At 42.6% G+C, this 25412-nt stretch overlaps 1 protein-coding gene across 4 annotated transcripts in view; it reads left to right on the top strand.

Annotated features, from left to right (window-relative positions):
- Positions 1 to 25412, top strand: part of tax1bp1b (Tax1 (human T-cell leukemia virus type I) binding protein 1b) — a 140000-nt gene that overhangs the window by 109653 nt on the left and 4935 nt on the right. The gene's annotated exons all lie outside the window — the stretch shown is intronic.

The raw sequence follows: 25412 nt of genomic DNA on the forward strand, positions 1-25412 counted from the left end.
CTAATTGCAATGGTTTCAGCATCCAGCCAACACTAACTGCATGTTGATTGGCTTGTTGCATCAATAAGGCAGGAATATTGTGAATGACTAGCTCTACTTAAAAATAACCTACAATTCTGATGGTGAGCCTACAAGTCTTAAAGGCGGAGTATACTGTCACTTAGTAGTCATTCAGAACATCACTCTGAGAGAAACATTTAGGAACAATGTGACAGGGGAGAGAGCAATATTCAAGGGCACTGCTCTGAAGGCATTGATGGAGGACATGGAGAGCCACAACTGTCCCCTAGCCACAGGAGGTGAGCCAGATGAATACTCAAAAGACAATGGGAGCAGATGACTGTGGTGGTCAATGCCAGAGGACGCACCTGAAAAAGATATAGTTCCAGAAGAAGTTCAGTGACTTCACATGTGGTCATGGTCAGTGAATTTCTCTTCAAGTTCCATTTCCAACCAATTTAAACCATTAATTTCAGATACTTGTTAGTTCATCACACCCATTACTTATTTACCAACAATCATTCTTCGCATTTGTAGCTTCACATCACCCACACTGCTGCAAATTGCAGACTGCTTCTCACAGTCTGCATACACCATGAGCAATTCAACCAGCTGTGATAGTCACAACACCCAGCAATTTTGCACAGCATTCACTGTCACTTGCTCCTCTCATGCAAGGCAAGATAGTACACAATTGGAGACAGTTGGAGTGAGCCAAATGAGGACAGATTCTGCAGTAAGGAGATGATTCTGGCCATTGTTAGGATGGCCATTGCCACAAACTGAAACAATCAAAGATCACTGTATATCCAATCCTCCTCCTCATGACACATTTCATCCTGATGCTGCATTTCCTTCCAGTTTAAAAGCTATGGTGAAGCATGCTTTTTTATTATGCCCCCTCTTGTCATTAAAGGTCAGCTTGCTGGCACAAGGGTTGTGGATTACAGTGTGATAAGAAGTTTCTAGGATGTCACAGCACTCCAGCAATTTGTCCTCTAACAGATTGCTAGCATTTTTGAGGGGCCATCGGGTGAATGGCAATGTCTCCATGGGACGTTCGCTGTGCCAGGTGGTGCAGACTGTTGTCATTCACGCCAAGATGGTGCAGTCCATACCATGCCCAGAGCAGTTCTGTAAGGCAAGTTGCAGTCTCCCTAACTGAAAATCAGCAGGTTTTGACTGGTCATTTTTAAAATTGATTTGGAATGTTTTATTTTGTGATGGCTTTTATTATTGTATTGTGGCCAAATAGATGCTGCGATGGTCAGTGACAAAGGGAAGCTAACAAACAGGAAGTGGGGGGAGGTGGAAATGTGGTTACTGTTGTGCACTGATGAGTTTTTCATGGACAGCCTTGTCACAAAGGGCTATGTAGGCTGTCTTCTCCGTTTCTTCCCCTGCTCCTCCTTGTGTTCCTCCTGCTCTGCTACTTGCCATGAGCTGGTGACCAGGACTGTCCTCTTAATGGTGAGGTCATACAGCATTGGTAGACCATCATGAAACTTGATGTCCTCTTTGGCAAATACAGCTGAGTTCCTCAAACAGTCCGGAGGGTGAGAGGAAGCACTGTTTTAACATGCTAATGGTCTATTCTTTCAGCATATCTTTTATGCTTGTTGCACCTGCATTCATGGGAATGTGTATTGGAGCTATCAGACAAATTGTTCACAGATAACCTTTGCTTCTCTCTCTCTCTCCCCACCCCCCCCCCGCGCGCACGCGCGCGCGCCTTCGGCCTTTCACATTGTTCCTTGCTAGAGCTTGGTTAAGTGAATTCCTCTCTGAACACTAAGTTGAGAATCGTTCTCCCCATCAAAGTTCTCTTTCAGCAGCTTATCCTGCTTAGTGTGGCCTGTTCTTCATGGTGTTTCAAATGGAATGTTCATAGTGCACCCATGTCTGGGAGCATCTGTTTGTGCAGAAAGCATTAAAGTCTGAAAAAACTCCATTCTCTGCCATTTCTGCTCCTGTAGACCTTTACAATCTTTAACAACTTGAAAAAACATCAAATGTTTACAGAATTGAAGAAACAGCCATGAGAAATCAACCCAATTGTTAGCTTTAGAAGTAGTTGATCTCTTTTTTTGTGGGATTGATTAACTGCCTTCCTGCTTTGAATGCGTTCAGTTGTGCAAGATAATTGAATTAATTTGATTTGATTTATAATTGTCACATGTATTAACATACAGTAAAGTTTTTTTTGAGCACTATATAGACAAAGCACACTGTAGAGAAGGAAACGAGAGAGTGCAGAATGTATTGTTACAGTAATAGCTAGGGTGTAGAGAGAGATCAACTTAATGCAAGGTAAGTCCATTCAAAATTCTGACAGCAGTAGGGAAGAAGCTGTTCTTGAGTTGGATGGTATGTAACCTCAGACTTTTGTATGCTCTTCCCGATGGAAGAAGGTGGAAGAGATGATGTCTGGGATGCACGGGGTCATTAATTATGCTGGCTGCTTTGCCGAGGCAGCGGGAAATGTAAATAAAGCCAATAGATGGGAGGCTGGTTTGTGTGATGGATTGGGCTACATTCATGATGTTTTGTTGTTCCTTGCGGTCTTGGGCAGAGCAGGAGCCATACCAAGCTGTGATACAGCCAGAAAAAATATTTTCTATGGTGCATCTGTAAAAGTTGGTGAGATTGATAGCTAACATGCCAAATTTCCTTAGCCTTCTGAGAAAACAGAGGCGTTGGTGGGCTTTCTTAACTATAGTGTCAGCATGGGGTGATCTGGACACCTGAAAACCTGAAGCTCTCGACCTTTTCTACTTCGTCTCCATTGATGTAGACAGGGGCATGTTTTCCACTATGCTTCCTGAAATCAATGACAATCTCCTTTGTTTTGTTGACATTGAGGGAGAGACTATTGCTGCTGCACCAGTTCACCAGATTCTCTATCTTATTCTTGTACTCTGTCTCGTCATTGCTGACTACATTGCAGACAACACCACTGTAGTGAGCAAACTTGAAAATTGAACTGGGGGGGAGTTTGGCCACACAGTCATAGGTGTATAACGAGTATAGTAGGGGGCTGAGAACACAACTTTGTGGGGCATCAGTGTTGAGGATGATCATGGAGGAGGTGTTGTTGCCTGTCCTTACTGACTGTGGTCCGTGAGTTAGGAAGTTCAGGATCCAGTTGCAGAGGGAGGAGCCGAGGCTCAAGCCACAGAATTTGGAGATGAGTTTCATGGGAATAATAGTGTTGAAGGCTGAGCTATCATCAATAAATAGGAGCCTAACATAGGTACCCTTGTTATCTAGGTGTTCCAGGGTTGAGTGCAAGGCCAGAGAGATGGCGTCTGCTGTGGACCTGTTGTGGCGGTAGGCAAACTGTAGTCAGGGAGGCTAAAATTGATTCGTACCATGACTAGCCTTTCGAAACACTTCATGATGATGGATGTCAGAGCCACCGGCCGATAGTCATTAAGGCACGCTGCTTGGTTTTTCTTAGATACCACAATGATGGCTGTCTTCTTGAAGCAGATAGAGACTTCAGATTGTTGTGAAGAGAGGCTGAAGATGTCTGTGAATATCCCCGCCAGCTGATCCGCGCAGGATCTGAGCGTTCATCTGGGTACGCCTTCCGGGCCAGTCACTTTCTATGGGTTGATCTTCAAGAAAGCTGCTCTGACATCTGCAGTAATGACCCCAGTTGCAGGTTCATCTGGGGCCTCCAAGGTGGAGGGCATCTGATACTGCTGTGTTCAGACACGGACTGCTTCCAAGGAGTTGTGAATGGTATTGAGCATTGTAATCATCAGCAAGTATCTCTACTTCTGACCTTATGATGGAGGAAGAGTCTTTGAAACAATAGAAGGTGTTTAGGCCTAGGAGATTGCTTTGATGAACTCCTGCAGTGATGTTTTGTGGCTGAAATGATTGACCTCCAACAACCACAACCATTTTCCTCTGTGCTAACTTTGACGCCAACCAGTGGTGAATTTTCCTCTATTCATTGACTTCAGCTTTACTAGAGCTCTTTGATGTTTCACTCATTCAAATGCCACCTTGATGTCCAGGGCAGGCACTCTTGGCTCACCTCTGAACTCTGGAGTTGTTGTCACAACATAGGAAGAATCATTCAGCCCATCATGTTTGCACGATTCTCAAAGAGAGATTCATCTAGTGCAATTCCTTGCCTTCCCCTTATAACCCTGCACTTTATTTTTTTTCCCAGATAACTATCTCATTCCTTTTTGAATGCCTTGATTGAACATCCATTGCACTTTCTGGCACTGCATTCCAAATCCCAACTACTAGCTGCGTGAAATGATTTTTCCTCCTGTTAAAATTGCTTTCGCCAGCTGCCTGAAATCTCTGCCATCTTATTCTTGATTCTCGTGTATATCTGATTGTGACTCATCTATTGAATCCAACACAAGTTAAATCAATAGAGCAAGTGTGCACCTAAAATCAGGCTGATTGAGTTGCATTGGAATTAGCCTGTAAAGCAAAGAAAACAATACTAATTTTTCATCCGGATTAATGTTTCATTGAACAGATTTTCCCCAATGTTTTTATATTTTTTATATATTATAAACATTATTTGCCTATATGTGTATGTGAATCAAGGCTATAATCAAGTCAAGAGCCAGGTGGCTCTGGTGGAACTCAAACTGGGCATCGTTGAGCAGGTTATTGTTGAGTAAGTGTCACCTGATATTATTGTCAAGTACATCCTATGTCACTTTGCTCTTGGAAGCAGGAGAGGTAGAGACGTTGAGTGTTTTTAGATTGAATCCTGGATCTTAAGATCAAGATAGCTGAGAGCAAGCCGTCCCGTGTTTAAATGATAAGAATTGGGGCAGGTCAAGAGGCCAAAATTGGAGGATTGCAGAAATCTCTAAAAGGATTGTGGAGCTGGAAGAGGGTACATTGATGAGATGGGGTAAGGGATTTGATGAGAAGGATTTGAGGCATTGCTGGATTGGGAACCAAAGATGATTAAGTGCTGGATAGATCAGTGAGATTTGATGCCGATTCAGATGTGGGCATCAGAATTTTGGCTGTAGTCAAGTTTATGGAGGATGCAAAGTGGGAAGCCAGCAAGGAGTAGATTGGAATAGTCAAGTCTAGACGTAATAGCAGCATTCATGAGAGTTTCAGCAACAGATGAGATTAGTAGCAATGTTAACATCTCTAGCATTGTTAACCAACTATGTAATTGTCATCAGTTCTATTAATTTAACTTGAACTTAGTTCTCGTGGATAACTTGATTTAGTATTGATCGTTTTTTAGAGGGGATAAGATTTTATTTTATAATGGCAGCTTAATTGTTTGCAGAGCTCCATTGTTTGCAATTTTGCTCTTCTGTTCACACTGAGTACAGTGGTATCACGACCTGTTTCTCATTTAGTCTAGTTTGCTGCATTTAATTGCTATTAACCTTTGTTGAAGTTGAACAGTGTTCAGACAGGCATGATTTCAAATCTAGGGCTCAGCATCTTCGGAAAGGAAAATGATTTTCACCTACCTGACTTTTGACCTCTTCTGTCTATTACTGCGTATAATTAGAGAAACTGTCACAACTTTCACACCATATTGAAAGAATAGAAATGTGCACTTGATCATGTTACCTACCTTGTTGTTCATTCTGCATTTCTAATATGACCATTCTTGGTGTACGTATTGCACATGACAAGCTCTTTTAGTCATCTGCCGCAGTTTAATTAGCACCATATTCACTCCGATCCGAGTGTCTTTGATCCTCTTTGCCCTTCTGCAAACCCATGAGAAAGAGCTCGTGTCTTGTGCTCATTTGCTGACATAACTCAGCTTTTGTAATGAGACAGAGGGACTCTAATGTGTTCGAATAAGCAGATTGTCTGTGGGTCACCAGTGAAGATAATGGAATGTACGTCATAGATTTTACAGAATGGCAAAGAATGGAGAACATGATTCCACTTAGTGTTTAAGGGATGAAAAATTAACTTTGTTTTCTTTGCTTTGGAGGCTAATTCCAATGTAATTCAATCAGACTGATTTTAGGCATGCAATTGCTCTATTGATTTAATTTGTGTTGGATTCAATAGATGTGTCACATAATCAGATATACATGAGAATAATTAATTAGTCAGGCATATTTAAACAGAATTCTCCTGATCTTGGAATTGCATTTCTGCCAGATTATAATTACAATTCCAATCTAGTAAAAAATATGTTAATTTGTCTTTGATATTTTTGTTTTAGATTCTGTACACACAGGTAAGAATATTCCCTGTTCATTGGCTTCCCTTTTAATGTAATCTAGAAGGAGAGGGTTTGCCTTTTACTGCAACTAATTTCCATAACTACTCTGAAAATTTGTTTTTCGAATTTGTCGTGTATAAATTTTTTGGTCTAGGTTGCATTAGTATATAATGACATAATCTAATCATGCATTTCTAAATATGCAGAACTCCACATTTGTGTTAGTTTCTGTATTCTTTGATCTACCTTTAAATGTTTCTGCTCCTCCAGTGTGTTTCATATCGACTTTGTATTTACAGAAGTAAAAACGTAGTATCATTATGCAACAATATCATACAGTAATGTCTCCAATTCTGAACATCACACATTAAGAAGGATGCAAAGGCAAGGGAGAGGTTGTAGTTAAGATTGAGAATGGTTCTGAGGATGAGCAACTTCGGTTACATGAATAGATTGGGGAATTGACGGCATCCTCTTCAGAGAAGAGCATGTTGAGATTTGCTAGAGATGCTCAAAATTAGAGGTTGGACAGAGTAGATGAGAAGTTGTTCTCATTGATTGAAGGGTTAAGAACCTGAGAACACTGATTTAAGGAGATTGGCAAAAGAGCTATTAGCAATATGAGGAAAGCTTTTTTGCGTAATGGTTGGTTAACATTTCAGATGCATTGCTGAGAGTGCAGTGGGACACAGAGTAAATTGTTGCTTTCAAAAGGAATTTGGGTAATCACCTGATGAATAAAAAACTGCAGGGCTAAGGGGGAAGGCAGGAGAGTGGAAGGTGCTATATATCTCTTGTGGAAGCACAGCAAGCTGAATGGCCGTCTCCTGTGCTCAATTCTACAACTGGGGAAAGTTGTTGAGAGTAAGGTCAGAAGGTAAAATCTATTTGAGTCGATAATATTCAACTTCACCCTAAAAGCACAGACCAGAGGAGTACCATAAATGAGTAAAAGTCTTCTCTCTTAAGCTTTGCTTTTACTTTAAAGACCCTAGACTCTGCACTTGGTGGGGGAGGTTTTGTGGTTGTGATATGAAGTCTTATTTCCACATTGTTATTTTATTCTATTATTCCATTACTTTCCCATGGAAACTATTTCCATGACCCTGCCAGTGTGGATTATTTTTATGCAATGCTTCTACCTAGTGGACTTAACATAGGTTTACTTAATAGTGCTAGGTGCACAGGTAAAAATCGCTATATAAATGCTAGACTTTAATGCTAGATTAGTGGATGTTCAGATGGTATATGAAGGGTGAAACTTGAGAGTTCTGATCTGCAAGCTTGTGATTGAGTAAGAATTTCACATTTGGAATGTTTTAAAAATGAGTGAAAATTTAACATTGAAGATGTAGAAATTTTACAAATTACGAGTGATAAATTCATGTTTAAATGTTCTGCAACTTTCTTTCACTCTGAAATGATTTTTGCTAAAAAGCACTAAAACATCTGAATCCAAGCCTTAAATTACATCCTTGGACTGTGACTGTATTCAGCCTTGACCCCTCTGCAAAGTTTAGCGTTGGGAACCGTGCCCTTTTCCCTCAGCATTACTCCTTTGTCATCTAGCTGAGTAGGACTGACATTGATAGGTTCCACTGTTACCTATTCCATTGTAACCAGAGAATTGCCTGAAATCGTTCCCTTCTCACCATTATACTCTAACCTCCATACTTGGCCCCCTCAGTGACATAATTTGAAGATATGATGTCAGGTTCTAAATGTATGTTAATAACACTGTTGTACCTATCCACCACTTCTCTTGACTATTGTAGTGTCTGTGTTGTTGAACTACTTGTTTGATATCCAGTCCTGGATAGGTGACAGTGTTTGTCAGTTAAACATTGGGCCATCATTGGAATGGGCTGTGGACATTGTTAGCTAGGTCAACATTTATTGTCCATTTCTAATTGGGGCCATCTTCTTCAACCACTGCAGTCCATGGGGTGTGTTATAGCCACATTAGTATTAGAAGGGAGTTCCAGGATATTGATTCATGAAGAAACAGCGATTATAATTCTAAGTCAGAATGATTTGGGGCTTGGGGTGGAGCCTGTGCAGGTAGTGGTGTTCCCACATGTTAGCTGCCCTTGTGGTAGAGTTGCAAGTTTGGGCAATGCTGTCAAATGACCTTTGAGTTGCTGCATAGAGTCATAGAACTCTACAGCAAGGAAACAGACCCTTCAACCCAACCGGTCAATGCCTACCATGGTGCCCCCTCACCTAGTCTCAACTGTCCACATTTGGCCCGTATTACTCTAATCCTTTCCCATCCATGTACTTAGATAAATGCTTTTTAAATGTTGCTATTGAACCTGCCTCAGCACTTTCTCTGGCAGTTCATTCAATATACACACCATTGTCTGCATGAAGAAGTTTCCTCTCAGATCCTTTCTAAATCTTCCCTTTTCACCTTAAACCTATGCTCTCTAGTTTTCAATTCCCCTGCCCAAATCTGAATGTTACCCAGGTCTTGCATATGATTACACAATGTGCAGCATCACTCATGACGACTCAGCTACCGAACTTGTTGGGAGAAGCTCAGTATCTGAGGAGTCGTGAGTGATGCTGCACATTGTGCAGTCATCAGTGAACACCCTCACTTCTGACCTTGTGATGGAGGAAAAGTCATTGATGAAATTCCAGTTTCTTTAGGGATTTTTAGTGGCATATCATGGTTGCTTGATGTTAAGGGCTGTCACTGTCACCTCACCCCTTGAGTTCAGCTCCTAAGATGTAGAGAAAGATCAACTTAATGCGAGGCAGGTCCATTCAAAAGTCTGACGGCAGCAGGGAAGAAGATATTGTTGAGTTGGTGACAACGTTTATCTCTCTAGATACTAAGTTCTGCCTCTCTAACTGTCGCTGCATCATTAATCCACCTGTTAACCAATCTCTCAGACTTTTGATCACTCCAATTAACTGAGCCAAAGAAGGAGACATTTTGGGCCTGAGCTTCTGCAGCATAGCAATCGGAGTTAGATTGCCACTCTGCTCCCATGCCCAGACCTTGAATTTTTCCACGCTGTCTTGCCCAATCTTCCAACTCAGGCCAAACATGAACTGTGCAGGGCTTGAGTCAAGCACTGCTGAATCAGATGTTCCGTTACAACACTTTACTGCCTTCTGTTCTTAACACGCTGTTCATCACATTTAGTCTTTGACCGCTGCTTCCATTTTCTCTCGAATGTTAGGTGCTAGCAGTGAAAAATGCATCAGAGTTTCTGGGAGTGGAGAAGGTGTAGGCTGGTATTTGTGGGTGGAGATTCCAAATGACTTGCACAGTTGGCTAACACTCTTGGCTTCTAATTACCTTCAGCCTCATTCTTGAGCCTTAGAAGCCTTTGCTGAACAGTCATTGACCTGAAACATTACGTAGAATATTCCCCAAAAAAGTGACCAAGTGTCATTTTGGGTGAGAAAACCAGTATGTTTTGCACCAGCATGTCTGGCACAAATCAGATTGCAATTTTCCCACATTTAGTCATTTTTTGGGGAGAGTGGTGAGTTTTGCTCTGGTTCGGGGGGTGGGTGGGAGGGGCCTAAACACATTGATAAGCCCAGCTTCGCAGTTGAAATTGAGAATACCTTCCTCCTCCGCTTTGAAGGAATGTTTACCCACCCACCACCTCCATATCAAAGATTGCAGACGTTGGGGTTCCCTTTCATAACATCTTTATGATGCTCCTTTCATGATCCTCTCATAAACCTCCTTTATTACTCCTCCTTATGGCAGCCCCTCCATGCCCCAGCCCCTGGCAGTGCCCATCAGGCAGTGCCAGACTGGCACAGCCAGTTGAGCATTGCCCAGCCATATTCCCAACCACCGGGGGCTTCAGTGGCCTCTGAGCACCCCCTCATTTTAGCATGCTGATTTGGTTCCCACCCTTACTGGGTGTGAACCAGATTACATCCAGGATCAGTGGATGGAAGGATACTGAGGTTTTGCATTGGTGCAGAATGCGCTAACCTCCTCACCTGCAATTCTCTGACCCCACTTTGCACTGACAGATCCTGTGTCGGGCTCAATATGGCCGGAAAATCACTGCGATTAATTCTATTTCTATTCACAGATGCTGCCTGACCTGCTGAGATTTTCCAACTTCCTTTTGTTTTCATTTAAGCGTTCATTGCCAGACTCCCTTCCACCTCTGATACCATTTACATCTTCCGTGGATTCACCTATTGGTTCCTGTCTGATTTATTTATTTTTGCTGTACACACCATCACTTTGATCATTTAGTCACTACTGTCATTCGCTGTCACAGAATTATCTTTCCTGTTTCTTCCCTTGTTTAGAAACTCTGCATCTAATATCTTCCAATTCTAATGAAAACTTCTGAGCCTGAAACATTAACTCTGTGCCTCCCCCCACAGATGCTGCTCAATTTGCTGAGTGTTTCTGTTTCAACTCCAGCATACTGCAAACTAATCCCAGAATCTGGCCTAAAAATAATAAAACTTTCCCTATGCATTAATTAGCTTCCAAAGATTGAGATATTTGAGTAATATTACAAGCTAACTTAGTATTTAGCGTTACATTTTGTGACCGCATCACCTCCCACTACATCATGGACGTCCTCCGGGTGCTGTGGCTTCTTCCCACAGTCCAAAGATGTGTGGGTTAGGTGGACTGGCCATGCTAAATTGACCCTAGTGTCAGTGGGACTAGCTACTGTAAATACATGGGGTTGTGGGGATCGGGCTTGGATGGGATTGTGGTTGATACAGACTCGAGCTGAATGGCCTCCTTCTTCACTGATTCTAGGATTTCTACCAACATGTAACAAACTCAATCTGCAAGACTCTTGTAATTGACCATGGAGAAGGGAATCCATCCAGCTTGTGAATTCAAAACAGATCAGTTAACCATTAATACTAACAGTAACAATATCCTTGTGATCTTGGTTTGAGCAATTTCAATTTTGATTTGCTATTTTAATTGAGCAAATACTATCAAAGGATTAATAGCCAGAATTTTAGATGTTTGATTCAGCTCAAACTATAAAAAGTGGAGAAATATCAGTGTGATCAAATCATACAGAAATGTTTGTTACATTTGCTTTATTCACTTGAGAATTAACCTCACTTCCTGAAACTGTTGACTTCCATACTTTCACCAAGCCTTGAATCGTCGAAATGAGTTAAGCCTGCCTGAATAAGATGATCAGTGACTGTCAGTTAGAGAAGTGAAATATGTAACTGCTAAAATAAAGCTAATAAACAGCCACAATTGCTGTACTACGGGGAGCTGTTCCCCTCCTGTTCAGTGGTGCTCAGCCCTTTAGCCCTTATATTCCCGATTTGTGGCCAGTGGAATGGAGGAGTCCTTATGCCTCCATGCTTACTTCAACCACAAACATCGCAGAATGTGGGGCTGTCAGTTATTCAGTGCTGACTGGCCTCCTGTTGATTGGCCTTCCAGACTTGGGAGCCTGCCTGTTTTATTTGCTTGAACAGTGTATGGAAGGGGCTTAATAGGAAGCTGCCTCCAGGAAAATAGCTCTGCCGATTTGGCTCCTGGCAACAGTGGACTTGGCCCCAATTTAGTCTAGGTATCAGAGTCCCAAAGCCTTCAGAAAAATTCTGCCCAAAATGTCCACTGATTTTCTATCAATCTTAAACGACCATTTTTAAAAAATTATATTTGTCTGACTTAATGCATTAGACTGCATAAAAGTTGTTGCTTCCGCTTACTTCTCCAAGGCGGCCTTCACGACACACAACAGCGCAGAGTCGCTGAGCAGAGACTGATAGCCAAGTTCTGCACACACGAGGATGGTCTCAACCGGGATCTTGGATTCATGTCGCACTATCTGTAACCCCCATGACTTGCCTGGGTTTGCAAAATCTCACTTTACTGTTTGGAGACAATACACATCTCTTTAACCTATGCATAATGCTCTTTCCACTCACATTGTTGGCATCTTTAAGACTTGAATAGCAGGTCAGTTGTAAAGACTCGCATTCTAATCAGTAATCTGTAAACTGTCTGTGCTGTTATATGCTCTGCCTGAGGCTAGAACTCTCCATTCACCTGATGAAGGGCAAACCCCGAAAGCTTCTGAGTTTACTATCAAATAAATTGGTTGGACTTAAACCTGGTGTTGTCAGACTTCTTACTGTGTTTACCCCAGTCCAATGCCAGCATCTCCACATCAAAGAAGTTGTTGGCCATAGCTCAGTGGTGGTGAGGTTAGAATGTTGCGATTTCACATTCCAGTCCAGAAAGTTGAGCACATAATTTAGGTTGACCACCAAGGGACTGTTGCACTACTGGAGACTGTCTTTTGAATGAGGTATTAAACTAAACCTCCATCTGATAAATATAAAAGATTCCATGGCACTACAAGGAAAGAGTGGGGAGATCTCTCTGGTGTCTGTGGCAACATTTATCAGTCGACTGTGCCAACCAATAATCACGAAAACATTGTGAAATGTTGTATGCAGAATTGGCTGCTGTGTTTCCTACAGTACAACAGTGACTTCACCTATAAAGTACCTAATTCACCCTCAGATGTTTCAAGATGTCCGATGGTTGCGACAGGCACCATGTAAATGTAATTTAATGGCTCCTAAAGAACCATTTTATTCTTGGGTTTGAGACATTTAATTATATTTGTGCTCTTTACCATGAACTTAGCCATGATCAACATGATTTGAGGAGTTCAGAAGTGGAGAAGACTATAATTGCATACTAATTCTCACTGCCAGCACAAAAAAATCACTAAAAGTAAATTTTAAAAATTCTCCTGTGCAGCAGTCATGCAAGTTTTTGTGACACCAGAACAGAAAGTAAACAGTGGACATTAGGAAGCTTAATGCAGAATTAAGGGTAGCACTGGTCCAAAAGAAAAAATGATGTGGGTATGCCGGCGTTGGACTGGCATAAACACAGTAAAAAGTCTGACAACACCAGGTTTTAGTCCAACCTATTTATTTGATAATATACTCGCAAGCTTTCGGGTTAGCCCCTTCGTCACGTGACGAAGGGGCTAACCCGAAAGCTTGCGAGTATATTATCAAATAAATAGGTTGGACTAAAACCTAGTGTTGTCAGACTTTTTACCAAAAGAAAAAAGGCAGGAAGGTGCTGAAGAATCATTTCCTCAGACATTTATTTTATCTCCTGAAACGTCTTCCTGCGGAAAACTTAGAAACTCATGATTTATTATTCACTGGTAGAGAGACAGCAGAATAATGCATTGCCACTAAACCACCATAAAGCAAATACTCCAAAATCAACAAATACGTATTTATCCTGTTTAGAATTTTGACACGCAGATCCTTAAGCTCATTTTTATCATTGGAGAATTACATTTAAAGAAACCAGGTTTAAGACAAAAGTCCAGTGAATAAAATGACAGTAGAAAGATTGAATGGCTTTTTAATCTGAGTCAATGGATGCCTCAATGATCCAGAAAAAAATGTCTGTGATGTATGCAGCATATAGATGCAGCCAAGACCCAAATAACAACTGAATAAGGAGAGAAAAGAACATGCAAATGGAATAAAAAAAACCTAGAAAACAGAAAAAAATGTCAATTTTATTTCTGCAAAGTCTGTCAATCATGATCTCCACAAGAAAAAAAAGTACTGTTCAGCCTTGCACCACGCTTGCCAGCGGTCAGTTCTGAGTGATCTGTATATCCCAGTAACGCTAGTCAAGCGTGTCACACATGTCACAGTGCAGTCAGACATATCAGCTAAATTGCCCAGTTGGGCTGCTCCTCTCATCAGTTCTGTCAGCAGTGCTCTCATTTCACGAGCACTAACAGCACATAAATAGCTGCAGCAGGCACTGATGAGGATCACAATGCTGATGGACAGCGAGGTCGGCCTCACAGCTCCCATCAACAGTCAGTGTGATGCTGCATCACAGGAGGATGTGTCCAAATCTGCTTGCAATTTGAAAAAGCATCATCTGCTAAGAAACTCATGTATATGGATCACAAGCAGCTCTCAGCAGACAAGAACTGCAAAGAGCAAAAATTACAATCAAACAAGAAAATCTCTATCTAAACCTTCACGGGTGCATTTATACTACACCTTTAGTGTTACTGTGAAATAATTTTGAGTTACAGTATAAATAGAGCCAGGGTTCGACCTGCACACTTTTAGAACATTAATTTTAATGCTTAAGAAGAGCATTGATGCTATCATCCATACAGTGTATGTTTACATTTTAGTATCGGGGATTGGAACTCTGTACATGTACAAATCTTTGCTCAGGACAGAGGAATTGGAGTTCCAGCTCAGTAATACAAATAAAGAACTATCTGGATGGAGCCCATATAAGTAACTAAGGGCTTAACTCACTACGCAGGAGTTCTCCAAAAACTTAATAATAGCAACTAAAAGCTTGATTGGAATCTGATTTTTCCTTGGTATGCTTTGGAGAAAAACCGTTTTATTTAATAACATGCAAACAGCTAGATGCGCATTTAAAGATAAATGTAATCTTTAAAAAGTAAATAAACATTCTGTACACTGCAGATTTTATAAGGACAAGGAGAAAGGAAAATGTGTTAGCATCTTTTCCTTAAAGCATCAGGAGTTCTCCTCTGGGTTTTTTTTTCAAGAAATGTACAGCACGGATCATATTGCAAGCAGTCAGAGAAAATAATCGTCACAAAATGTTTTCAGCACTGATGCTTAGGCATTTTTCTTATGATCTACTGACAAGATATCACTGAAAAACCAGTGAAAGAAATAAGCAAAAACACATTGGAAGAGCAATTTTTAATAATTATAATTTCAAATTTACCATATAATTAAGGAAAATTATCTCTTGCATTTAGCCCAAAAAGCAGCAAGGTTGACCAAAAATGCCTCAAGTATCAAACTAGCTTTACTCAACATGCTGATCGAAATCTGCTTTTTCTGTACACTTCCAATATAAATCTTATTCAATACTTTAGTTGGCACCAGATGCAAGGTTAGTGGCGCTATGATAAAGTAATCAACATTCAGTTATAAATGGCAATAATGGGGCTTTGTGGTTAATTGGTAACTATGCACTATATTGTGAGACATGCAGATACATTATACTGTGCTGTGAAGAATTGGTAACTTATCATCTAAACACAATATGATTTTTAAATATCATATTGTCACTATAAGTAAATTAAAATATTGCATAACTATCTCTGCAGGCACAGATTAGCTTTTTGATCAAATAACCTTTGTGAGTTCCTTCATACTTATAAACCTAACCTTTTACAAACGATAACTTGCATTTATGGCACTTTTAATGTAAGAATTGTTCAAGTGCTTTACAGAAATGTTATCAAGAGAAAATTTGACAATGGGTCATAACTTCCATGCTTCAGGGCAGTGTAAGCATCTCAAAGATGCAGTGGGAATGCCCCTGTTAAGGGTTGCACGGCAATTTGCTGGGAACTGCAAATGTCCCCTGAGCAATTGCCCTGCACTGCCAACCACCTAAAAATTGCAATTGCAACTTTGGATGGTTCCAGCTGTATTACATCAATAGTTATCCAGAAGAGGTTAGCAGAAGTAAAATCACTTCTAGCTTCTGGGCAACAATTATACTGACCCCACAGGATTACACCTCCCCCTCACAAACCATCCATCCCCTATCAACGACTTCTCCAACCCCTGGCTATCCCCAGGCCCAACCCAAACCCCTTCCCATGACTGCCTACCTGTGCCCTTGCTGACTATTATTCCCCCCTGTAAATGGCCAATATGCCCCTCCCCAACTGTTTGGCGCCCCAACTATCTCACTGGTCTGGTCAGTTACCCAACACCAAATTCTAAATGCTTAAATGACAAACCTAGTTTCTATCCCCAGGAACCAGTCCAGAGCTATTCTTGACACCAATAGCTTGCTGCTTTTTTTCTTTCCCAACTAGATAATTTAAAAGCAATGAACTGACTTTCATGGCTCTAACCAAAGCTAGGTGAATCTTCCAACTCTGTTTAAATTCCCATGAACTTTGTCTTGTTGTATCTGTTAATTCTCAGATACTTCGGCCAGTTTGCTTACTCTAAGGTTTTACCCCGGTGCCCTTATTTGCAAGATGGACAAAGATCAAACACAGTAAAGATTCAATAAGTTTATTAATAATACTATTAACCCTTAAATTACCCACGTAAAACAAGAGGATACCCCAGATTCAAGTATACTACCCGCAACGATGGTTTGGTTAAACTGCAGACTCGATTCTCTTGAGTCCCTCTGGTCTATTGTCACGAAAGTGAGCCTCGATGGCAGCTTCTTCCTTCCTTCTCTGGTCAGTCTTCCAGATGATCAAGATCACCTCCCTCATCAAGTCTTCGCTGCTTTATCCCCCTGCCTGCCTTTCCAGAAACTCCTCTGGTTTCCAGCCAATGAGTTCCCAGGAGGGGCTTCCAATATTAAATTAATAATATTATATAATAATTTTATTATTTTAATATTATTAATAATAGTATTAATAATATTAAAATAATAAAATGTTCTAATACCCAGTGGGTTTCTTGATGTCTGTCTGACAGGACGCTGGAGCCTGCCCCCAGGGTGTCCATCTCCACGTGTTGCTTACATGTAACCGGTTGCCAGATAAAGTAACTACAGGAACTCTAGGTGAGAAAGTCTGGCCCCAACTGGGCTTCTAACAATAGACCCCTTTTCAATGGGGTGTGATGATCTCCTGCTGGGTCTCAGTTGAGTATAATGACCTTTGATGGGCCAGGCCCAGACATGCTTGTGTATTTATGTAATTGGTCTGCCCCAGGTTTGACTGTTTGATTTTAATATGCCCAATTCTTTAATTTAGGATATCCAATTTAATCAGCCTAAAAGTAGGCCTTGATTATATTACCGCATTCCATCCTCTTGATCCAGTAAGCATCAGTGAACCGGATCACACAATCCTTACCAAACCATCTCATCAAGCAAGTACCCTGAATCCGGGGTTGATAGTATCATCCCTAACCCACAAGTAGTACGAACAAATTTAAACAAAATAAAATAATAAACGAAGCAGTAGATCAATAAGTGTGTATAAAACAAAGTAATAAACACTACAAAATGACAAGTGACTGTATTATGTTACAATATAGATGGGAGAGTATCAAGTTTGTTTTTTGAAGAGCCTTTCCTGATGCCGGATGGCCCTTGCCGAGTCCAAATGTTGTAGAAATTCCTTCTTTTGTCAGGTGGATTTACATGTATGAATGGTTACGTACACTGCCATATGTAGGATTCCTATTATGGCCAGGTGTGACAGAATGTGGACCCATGGGTGGATTTGGACATTTGTCCCAGAGGTCCTCCCACCATGTTGTGACTTTAATTTCACTAATGTTTTTCTTTATTTCCTCTGTTTGTTGCATTGCTTTGACAAAGGTCTTGTGTGCTGTGATCAGTTGTGTTCAGTTTTTATTAATTTAGTAATTAATAAATTTATTAGTAATTAATTTTAGTAATTAGTTGAAGTTTCTCGGATAGAAGTGTTATCCCAGTATCACATTTTTCAAAATAGTCCCCCAAGCTTTGTCTCAATTCCTTGCTGGCATTTAATTGTGTTTTCTCTCTTCTGTCTATTTCTGTCATCTCAATTAATCCTATCCTGGTGGGAATGTATGGTTTAATGCAAACAGTAGTGTTGTGGATGTTTGGGGTGTTTTTTTCCCCCCGTACGGATGTTCAATCTACTCATCACTGATCCAGGACAGAACTTCCCCCTGCTAACCTGGTCGAGATTCTCTCAACTGCTTAACCATCCATTGCCCATAGATGCTACACAGGGTTCGGTTCTGTTGCCTGGCATTATCTTCCACCCTCCCACGGGCGATCTGATTAATAGTTTGGGCATGTCCTTTATAGTACTGTAACCAAAAGGCTACTGGCCCTGTTCTCAACCAAATCTCCCTCAGCATCTTGCTGAGGATTTTCATTTAAGCTGTCCAGGGCCTGTTTAACTTGTCAGGTTAGGACTCTGAGCTTATTTTCCAAATCAGCCAGATCCGGTGCGTTAATGATGGATACACCCGTTCCGTATGTGGTTGCCACATTATTCAGGATTTCCCTCCTCTCGCGCCCCTTTGACCTGAGTGTCTCTTCCACTGTGTGTGTCCCAGTCTTTCGGCTTAGCAGCCTCTGGGTCAAGTGGAGGTACAATTTTCTAAGTGGGGAGGGACATCAGTCTGGTGAGTGTTTTCCGGCTAAATCTACCACTACTGATGCAATTCGTAGTGTGTGTTGTTGAATAATATTTTCTCTGTATGTTTTAGTATCAACCCATTTTGGGGCCCTGGGGTGGTTTCGGGACAAGTGGGGATGGTGTGCTAACAGTTGGTCTTAACCCATTCTTAATTTCATTGTATATGTACTTGTTCTGAATAACTTTACCGGGGCACTGCTTTCCTAATTCCAGCCCTTCTTCTGGGCCATGGGCTAGACAGGCTAGCTCCATGCACTCATGGCTAGTGTACACCCACCAATCACTAGCGCGGGTCATCCTTAGGGAGCAGTAATTAGAGCTCCCATTATCTTTCCTGTACGCTCTTCTAGTTGTTACATCCATAGGTGATACTCTTACTGAGGTATATCCATAAGATGCCATCCTTACATTTGCCTGCACCTGGTGGGGTGAACCACAGGTATCAGGTGTATCTTTGACTGATGTTCTGGTTTTCGGTTGGTATGGTGTCTATGGTTCGGTCTGAGATGTGGAGTCCCAGATAGCAGAGAAGTATGTAGTTCATTCTGGGGAGATGAAGATAGCACCTGTTAATTCTTATTAATACCCAATTCTCTTTTTCTTTTCTTTACAAAAATGTTATATGACTCCCCTTTTTTCAAAAAAAAACCCAAAGAACTAAGTAAAAGAATAATAAAGGCCCAATAGTGTCATACGAAGGGTTGGTCAGCAGTCAGTGTTTAATGGGGTTGAGTGGGGTAAGGAGTTTGTAGAGCATAAAAATAAAATGTTGGGTATGTGGAATGTGTCCTTATTGTTGGAGGACAATAGATTCTTCATCCCACAATCACTCTGGTGTATCAGAAGATTATAGTCCAGTATATTGTGGGCAGATAAGAAGCCCTTTTCAACTGGGTGATGTGTGGAGTGGACAGACAAAGCTATTTAGAGTTTGGACTGTCATGTCCTGATTCTTCCTTAGTGGAGAGTACCAACATGGGCAGGCTTTGGCTGCTAGGTACCCACTGCATTACCACCTCTGGGAGCCCTGTTGCCAGGGGCGCCATAGGGGGTAAGGTTTGCGGTGCCCTATCCTTTTTGTCAGGGTCGTATGGGCAGGGCTTTTATTACTGAAGCCCTGTAAATTGAGGTGAGAACCAAGGGTACATGTGCTGGTCCTGGGGGTTGTGGGTGGGGGTTCCAGTGGCTTGTCGGGCCGGTCCATCGTCGGGAAACTGCTGAGATGGTCGCATATATTGTGCAGTGCCCTACAGCCCTGGGCGAAATGGTTGGGTTGGTTTGTAGAGCCGAGGGGCCAGTTTCCTGTGCTGTACTGCTCTTTGCCTGCAGATATAACACTCTGCTTGTGAGCGTGGGCCTCTGGGCTTGGCTCTGTACGGTTCCTAGTGATGGGGTTGGGCCTGTGTCCCGTGCAGTCTTGTGGTTCCGTGTCTGTGATGAGCAAGAGTGTATGGGTGTGCAGTGTTTGCTGGTCCTCTGAAATTTGGTGGTGCCCTACGGTCCCGGGCAAAATTGTTGGGTTGCCCGCAGTTATAAAACTGTACTTTTGGGGGTGCATATCTGGGGTTGGTTTTATTTTGTTCCCTGTACCTGGGGTTGCGAATATATCCGGGTTCTGCGCGGGGCTGTGGTTTTCTGTATTGATGATTGGCAGGGGTATATGGGGATGGATGCCCTGTGTTTCCCTATCCCCTTGTTTCCACCTCCCCCCTTTGTTACGTCAAACCACAGCGAGCTGAGTCTGTGTGGATTGGGTTCATCATTCCGTTTTTTGTGGACTTGGGGGTGTCTTTGTCTGACTTCCCGTTTCCCCACACGTCATTTTGTGGATGGCCCAGGCTTCTGTATGTGTATTATCATCAGGGGCAAAATTCTCACAGGCTTTCCGACTCCCCTTCGTGGTGTGTGCTAACAGGATTCGGATCCATGTGGACTGATGGTGTGCATTTAATTGGACTCAATTTAATTGGCCGAAAACCACAACAAATCAGTTCCATAGCCAGCATAGGCTGTCGTGTGTTCCCCTTCCTTTAGTTGGCAGTTGTTTAAGCCTTTTACTGGGTCATTCGTATTGTAGCCTATGGTGGCCAAAACGGCTGCCTTCGTTTCTGGTAGGGTTCCCCCAGCCACGTCCTGGGGTTCGGATAGGGCAGAATGGAGGGCAGGGCTTAAGCATAACAAAATAAGTTTAACCTCCTTTGCCTCATCTGTTTAAAACACGATATTGGATAACCTGGTCAAAGAGAGCATGTGGATCCCCAGAGGGTTCGAATACTCCAATCGCATTAGCTATGTCAGTGAGTTGTGTCAAGGTGTATGGAGTTACATAAGTCATATTGTGGTTCTGTCCACCCAGTTGTCAGGTGGTGACAGATTCATCAGTATGGGAACTGGATTAGTGATGACTTAACGGGATGGGAATAGGACTAGGGGCTGAGACTGAGTGTTCCAGAATGGGGGCCAGATTAGGTGGTGCTGTTGGTTCCATCACAAGGAACAGAAGTGGGGGCCCCCAGTCGGCAATGACACTATCTGTGGCATAATGACAGGCATCCTCTTCTAAATGCCCCCCACTCTATCCTAGGTCACTATCCCCTATTTCGATGGTGTATGCAGACATTACACCCCTTTTTATGGCTGGTTGTGATTTTAAATCTTCAATCTCATACAGGCATTTGGAGTGATCTGTAGCGTGGGCTGTATTTGCTTTTCCTGCTTGGTGCAAAACTTTTACTGCAGCCTGCAGGTCGCTGCATTTACGTTTAACTTCCTCTATCTGTTGCAGCACAGCCTATCTCTCTCTAACAGCGCGCTGTGCCTTTTGGTAGGCTTTATCACATTGAGCCTGGAATTGACTCATGTTTCACATTAATCTGGTTTCTTTCTTCCTGTGTGCCAGCCTCTGCTTCCAACTGTTGTATGTGTGTGGTAGCACTCATTAAGACCTGCTTTAGTTGGGGTACCTGGGCTTCTCTGTCCCGTTTAACCCGGATAATCTCCACTTTTCTACCAAGGAGCTGTTCGAGACAATTAGCAATTGCAATCGCCTTCCTGAGCTTGGGAGTCCTTTCACCCACTTCCTTATGGGCATGACTCTTAGAATTCTCTACCTCGGATCCCAGATCTGGTTTCGGGATGTCACCCCACTGCACCCATTTGGACCACATATGGTTCAAATATATGCCATTCGCCATGACTGGCCATAATTATTTCCTTTTAAGATTCATCACATGGGTATGAGTAAGGGATTGGGATAGGGGTCCGATTTTTCACTAAATTCCCTCCTGTAGATTTTACCCAAATTCCCTTGACTGTTCTAGTTCTAACTAAACAGTTTGTCCACCTGTTACAAACACCGGGTGTATGGCCCAATTTACTGGTCGAATCTGTGTTAGTCCTGTACTCACTGAAGACTGGCCGTCACGTGGGACAACTTGCCGTCTTAATTCAGGCTCACATGGAGCGTTGGAGAATAGCAGGCTGCAGGCTCAACTTTGGAGAAATTTATCACTTCTTATTGAAGTGTCATCTAGGGTGCCGAATGTTGTACCTGTTAATTCTCAATACTTTCGACCAGTTTGCTTACTCCAAGGTTTTACCCCAGTGCCCTTATTTGCAAGATGGACAAAGAACAAACACAAGTAAAGATTCAATACGTTTATTAATAATAGTGCTATTAACCCTTAAATTACCCACTTAAAACAAGAGGTTACCCCAGATTCAAGTGTACTGCCCACAAAGATGGTTTGGTTAAACTGCAAACTCGATTCTCTGAGTCCCTCTGGTCTGCCTTCATGAAGGTGAATCTTGATGGCAGCTTCTTCCTTCTCCGGTCAGTCTTCCAGATGATCAAGGTCGCCTTCCTCATCGAGTCTTCGCTGCAGGTGTGTCTGAGATACGTATCTTATCCCCTACCTGTCTTTCCAGAAACTCTTCTGGTTTCCAGCCAGTGAGGTCCCAGGAGGGAGTTCCAATACCCAGTGGGTTTCTTGATATCTGCCTGACAGGTGTCCGTTGCCATGCTATTGCTTACATGTAACTGTTGTCAGGTAAGATAGCTGTAGGAACTCTAAGTAAGAAGTCTGACAACACCAGGTTTAAGTCCAACCGATTTATTTGATAGTAAACGCACACGCTTTCGAGGTTTACCTTTTCGTCAGGTGAATGAAGAGTTCTGGCCTCAGACAGAACATATAAAGCACAGACAGTACTGATTAGAATGCAAATCTTTACACCTAACCTGCTACTCAAGTCTTAAAGTGGCCAACAATGTGAGTGGAAGGAGCACTGATCACAGGTTAAAGAACAAAAACAGCCCGGGAAACAAGCCCTTCGGCCCAACGAGCCCACGCTGCCATCTTAACACCACCAGTCCCCCCCTCCACTCATGACCCTTATCTAATGTTTTATGGCCATCCATATTGAGGGAAACTAATTTAGGGACAATCTATTACTGCCAATCAGCCTAATAGCACATCTTTGGGGTGTGGGAGGAAACCGGAGCACCTGGAGAAAACCCACGCAAGCACAGGGAGAATGCGCAAACTCCCACAGACACCGGCCCAAATCCATGTGTCTGCACAGCAATCAGTGATAGTCACTGATCTGTTGTCTTGCCCGGTATCTGGTCCAGTTTAAGCACACACTAACGACATGAAGCACTAGGCCAATCTCGAACGACTAAGAGCAGCCCAAGTATGACCCATTACGTGTATGCCCCTCGTTGGACACAAGGCGGACCGACCTAAAACCTGTGAATGAAAAAGAGAAAAAAAAATTATTGTATCATATCCATTTACCTTACCAGGGACGCCCCAATGCTTATTTAAACAATCTCCTATATCCACCCATCTCCAACCCATTCATGTGCCTGTCTAAGTTACTCTTAAACAACTCTAGCGTGTTTGCCTCCACCACCTTACTTGGCAGAGCATTCCATACCCCCACTACCCTCTGTGTGAAAAACCTCCCTCTAATATCTGTGTTATACCTCCCCCCTCCTCACCTTAAGCCCATGGCCCCTTGTCCTGTGTGTCTCTATCATAGGAAATAGCTTACCTCTGTTTACTCTATCTATACCCTTCATAATCTTATATACCTCTATTAGATCCCCCCTCAGTCGCTGTTTTTCAAGGGAAAAGAGCCCCAATTTATTCAATCTCTCCTCATACCCCAGTCCTTCCATACCAGGAAACCTCCTCTGCACTCTCTCCAGAGTCTCCACGTCCTTCCGGTAGTAAGGCGACCAGAACTGGACGCAGTACTCTAAATGCGGCCTAACCAACGTTGTGTACAACTGCAACATTAAACTCCAGCTCTTATATTCTATACCCCTTCCTATGAAGGCTAACATACCCATAGGCTTTCTTCACCACACTCTCCACTTGCACTGCCATCTTCAAAGACGTGCACTTGCACCCCCCGGTCTTGCTGCGATTCTATACTCCTTATGGGCTTACCCTTTATCATATAATTACCCCCTACATTATTCCAGCCAAAATGCATCACCTCACATTTATCCGGATTAAACTCCATTTGCCATGTATCTGCCCAATATACCAGCCTATCAATATCCCGCTGTATTGCCGGACACTGCTCCTCACTGCCCGCCCATCCAGCCATCTTGCTGTCATCAGCAAATTTGCTGATCACACCACCTACTCCCTCTTCCAAATCATTTATATACACTACAAAGAGAAGAGATCCCAGTACTGAGCCCTGCGGCACACCACTAGTGACAGACCTCCAGCTAGAAAAGGACCCCTCCACTACTACTCTCTAACTCTTTGCAAGCCAGTTCTGTACCCATCTAGATACCTGACCACATATCCCATGAGCTTTAATCTTCTCTACCAACCTACCATGAGGGACTTTGTCAAAGAGATGTGTATTGTCTCCAGACAGTACAGTAAGTGAGGTTTTGCAAACCCAGGCAAGTCGTGGGGGTTACAGATAGTGTGACATGAACCCAAGATCCCTGTTGAGGCCATCCTCATGTGTGCGGAACTTGGCTATCAGTCTCTGCTCAGCGACTCTGCGTTGTCGTGTGTCGTGAAGGTCGCCTTGGAGAATGCTTACCCGAAGGTCAGAGGTCAAATGCCCGTGACCACTGAAGTGTTCGCCAACAGGAAGGGAACAGTCTTGCCTGGTGATTGTCGAGCAATGTTCATTCATCCGTTGTCGTTGCATCTGCAAGGTCTCCCCAATGTACCATGCTTCGGGACATCCTTTCTTGCAACATATCAGGTAGACAACGTTGGCCGAGTTGCAAGAGTATGTACTGTGTACCTGGTGGATGGTATTCTCACGTGTGATGATGTCATCCATGTCGATGATCCGACATGTCTTGCAGAGTTTGCTGTGGCAGGACTTCTTACTGTGTTTACCCCGGTCCAACGCCAGCATCTCCACATCGGAACTCTTAGGTGACAGAAAGGCTGATCCCATCTGGGCTTCTAACAATAGGCTGGTGCATTTCAATGGGGTGCGATAATCTCCTGTTGGGTCTAAGAGTGCAATGATCTTTGATGGGTCAGGCCCAAACGTATTTGTATAATTGGCCTGCCCCAGGTTTGACTGATTTTAATATGCCCAGTTCTTTAATTTAGGATATCCAATTTAATCAGCTTTAAAACTAGGCCCTGATTATATTAGCACAGTCTGTTCAATGTGCAAACAGGTTCTGACTTTCATTCTGTGTGGTGAACTGTAGAAACTTCAGCTGTGACTTTCTGCACCGCCATCCTCCCTCCCTCTGCAGCATGTTTTCCAGCTTTGGAGGCTTTCGGTGGGCCTCTCTTTTCCTGTCGATCCTTTTATAAAGCTTACCCGCCCTCTTGCCGGGAAACCCGGCATGTGGAGTCACCTTTGGCAAGACTAGAAGATCCTGCTAATGGGAAGAGCCATAAAATCCCACCCTTTGTCTGTGTCTCCCTGTCATAAACTGCATTTGTTACACCTTTTGTAATATATCTATTTAACGCTACTTCTGGAAAAATGTCTAATCTGAGAAGATTAAACATGAATTTTCAGGTCAAATG

Source organism: Carcharhinus amblyrhynchos, chromosome 2 (assembly GCF_965287045.1).
Source record: "Carcharhinus amblyrhynchos chromosome 2, sCarAmb.v2.hapA, whole genome shotgun sequence".
Classification (NCBI taxonomy): Eukaryota; Metazoa; Chordata; class Chondrichthyes; order Carcharhiniformes; family Carcharhinidae; genus Carcharhinus; species Carcharhinus amblyrhynchos.